Source organism: Canis lupus, chromosome 25 (assembly GCF_011100685.1).
Source record: "Canis lupus familiaris isolate Mischka breed German Shepherd chromosome 25, alternate assembly UU_Cfam_GSD_1.0, whole genome shotgun sequence".
In the NCBI taxonomy this organism is placed as follows: domain Eukaryota; kingdom Metazoa; phylum Chordata; class Mammalia; order Carnivora; family Canidae; genus Canis; species Canis lupus.
Genome location: NC_049246.1, coordinates 4,004,068 through 4,007,669, shown reverse-complemented (window position 1 = coordinate 4,007,669; position 3,602 = coordinate 4,004,068). Strand labels below are relative to the sequence as shown.

The 3,602-nt window shown below is 40.5% G+C and overlaps 1 pseudogene; it reads left to right on the top strand.

Moving 5' to 3' along the window:
- The first annotated feature begins 1,275 nt into the window (after window positions 1–1,275).
- Window positions 1,276–3,373, top strand: LOC119877519 (annotated as a pseudogene).
- Window positions 3,374–3,602: the final 229 nt, after the last annotated feature.

Genomic DNA, 3,602 nt, shown 5'->3' with positions numbered 1-3,602 from the left:
CTCTCTCTCTCTGTGTGTCTCATGAATAAATAAAATCTTAAAAAAATAAAAATAAAAAATAAAACTGGGCAGAATTTTTATTTCCCTGAGCCACTCAATATAAAAATATTTAAGTAATCTCTTCAAAGAATAAATTATTATGGAATAAATAAATCGCAACTGCAGTAAGTATACAGGTTTTGGCACTTTGTTTTTTTTTTTTTTTTTTTTAATTGAACACTACTTATTCCTATAGATGGCCTTAGAAAATACTCTCAAATAAGTATGGCTTCTCTTCCCTAGCATAATCACTATCAGGGAGAATATGTGCTACCCCTCCAAAAGTATTCTCAGTATTTTTCCTCACTTCCTTTTAAAACAATGCTGTTGCTAAAGTTTGCTGAATAAAGGAAATATGTCCTATTGGGTAACCATTTGCAAATAGTGTACTTTCTTCTCTTAGAACTATTAAATTAAATCTATTTATATACTATAATTAGGATTTCACACAATGAAATAATTACTTTGGGCCTTGGATTCCCAAGAAATTCCATTGCTGAGAAGAACAGTGCCTGGTCAAGAGATGAAGGGGTAGGTTTTAAAAAATTATCTTATCTCCTTATTCCCAGAGTTTAAAAAGAATGATCAGAATAGAAAATTATATCCTGATTTCCAGATCAAGAAATGCCAGTGTAACCAACACCACTATGTAATGGCAAGTAAGAACCCACTATGAACAGAGCAGGGCGTGGTGGTGGGATGCAAAGAAATTTCAGGGATGGGCAATGCCATCAGGGAGTTTACAACTTCTTCCTATCACTTCAGTCAGCCTAGCTCTTTCTGCCTCTAGACCTTTGCCTAGGCCATTGCTTTTACCTTCAATAGCTGTCCCAAACCTCTGACCTGGCAAACTTTAGCCTGTCATTGATCGTCAGCTTAAACACCACTTTACCAGAGTGGGGGATGGGGTTGGAGTTATTCCCTATGTCTCTAAGATGAGATCCTTCATTTCTAGCATGCATCTACCATGATTGTTATTTTTTTCAAAGATTGTATTTATTTATTCATGAGAGACACACAGAGAGCGAGAGAGAGAGGCAGAGACATAGGCAGAGGGAGAAGCAAGCTCCATGCAGGGAACCCGATGTGGGACTTGTTCCCGGGATGCCAGGATCATGCCCCGGGCCAAAGGCAGGTGCTAAAATGCTGAGTGTTATAATATACAGATATTTGTGAGGATTTTTTTTTTTTTACTAGTGTCATTTACTGATTATCTCTCCAGATAGAGACTGCAAAGTCCATGAGAACAAATAATTGTGCTCACTACTCTACCCTCAGCCCTCACACCATTGCATGGTACATAGTGGGGTCTCAGTAAATATTTGTAGAGTAACTTCATTAATGATATGAATACAAATTGCTAAAAAGCACTTCAAGGTAGCATGGCTGAGGTTCAGATGATAGCTGCATTGTGAGATTAAGGGAGGGAATATCCAACCTGAAGCTGAAATGGTCACTATCAAGAGAAGAGCTGAGATGGATCTAGAAGAAAGAATAAGGTTTGTTCCAGAGAAGATATGGGGAAGGGTCTCTGGCTGGAGGAACAGAATAGTGCATATGGCAAATGATGGGGGAACATGAAAACACTGGTATGGTTGAATGGGAGGGTCTATAGGAAAGTGGTGGGATTAAGAAGTTGATTAAAGCTTTTCGGCAATGGATTTGCTGCCAGAACACAGGTGACATGAACACCACCACTAAACCTAAACCAAAATGGGAAAGGAAAAGACTCACATCAACATTGTCATCATTGGACACATGGATTTGGGCAAATCTATCCCTACTGGTCATCTGATCTACAAATGTGGTGGGATCAACAAAAAATCTATCAAAAAATCTGAGAAGGAGGCTGCTGAGATGGGAAAGGGCTCCTTCAAATATGCCTGAATCTTGGATAAACTGAAGATGAACGTGAACATGGTATCATTGATATGTCCCTGTGGAAATTCAAGACCAGCAAGTATTATGTGACCAGCACTGATGCCCCAGGACACAAAGACTTTATCAAAAACATGATTACAGGCACATCTCAGGCTGACGGTGCTGTCCTGATTGTTGCTGCTGGTGTTGGTGAATTTGAAGCAGTATCTCCAAGAATGGGCAGACCTGTGAGCATGCCCTTCTGGCTTACACACTGGGTATAAAACAATTAATTGTTGGTGTTAACAAAATGGATTCCACTGAGCCACCCTACAGCCTCGTATATTGAAGAGATATGAGAATATTGTCAAAAAGTCAGCACCTACGTTAAGAAAATTGGCTACAACCCCGACACAGTAGCATTTGTGCCAATTTCTGGCTGAATAGTGGCAACATGCTGGAGCCAAATGCTAATATGCCTTGGTTCAAGAGATATAAAGTCACTCGTAAAGATGGGAATGCCAGTGGAACCACACTGCTTGAGGCTCTGGATTGCATTCTGCCACCAACTTGTCCAACTGATAAGCCCTTGCGTCTGCCTCTCCAGGACGTCTACAAAATTGGTGGTATTGGTACTGTCCCTGTGGGCCAAGTGGAGACTGGTATTCATAAACCTGGCATGATGGTCACCCTTACTCCAGTCAAAATTCGACTGAAGTAAAGTCTGTCAGAATGCACCATAAAGCTTTGAGTGAGGCTCTTTCTGAGGACAATGTGGGCTTCAATGTTAAGAATATATGTGTTGGGCAGCCCGGGTGGCTCAACGGTTAGCACCACCTTCTGCCCAGGACGTGATCCTGGAGACCTGGGATCGAGTCCCATGTCAGGCTTCCCGCATGGAGCCTGCTTCTCCCTCTGCCTGTGTCTCTGCCTCTCTGTGTGTGTCTCTCATGAATAAATAAATAAAATCTATAAATAAATAAATAAATAAATAAATAAATAAATAAATAAATAAATAAAATCTTTAAACAAATGTATGTGTCAAAGATGTTCATCGTGGCAATGTGGCTGGTGACAGTAAAAATGACCCACCAATGGAAGCAGCTGGCTTCATGGCTCAGGTGATTATCCTGAACCATCCAGGCCAAATCAATGCTGGATATGCACCTGTGCTGGATTGTCATGTAGCTCACATTGCTTGCAAGTTTTCTGAGCTGAAGAAGATAGATCGTTGTTCTGGGAAAAGACAGGAAGATAGTCCTAAATTCTTGAAATCTGGCGATACTGTCATTGTTGAAATGGTTCCTGGCAAGCCTACGTGTGTTGAGAGCTTCTCTATCCTCCTCTGGGGTGTTTTGCTGTTCGTGACATGAGACAGATGGTTGCTGTGGGTGTCATCAAAGCAGTGGACAAGAAGGCAGATGGAGCTTGTAAGGTTACCAAGTCTGCCCAGAAATCTCAGATGGCTAAATGAATATTATCCCCAACACCTGGCACCCCAGTCTTAATGAGTGGTTGAAGAATGGTCTCAGAACTGTTTGTGTCAATTGGCCATTTAAGTTTAATAATAAAAGACTAGTTAATGATAACAATGCATTATAAAACCTTCAGAAGGAAAGAATGTTTTCTGGACCATTTGGGTTTTGTGTGTTTGTGTGGCAGTTTTAAGTCATTAGTTTTCAAAATCAGTAATTTTTTAATGG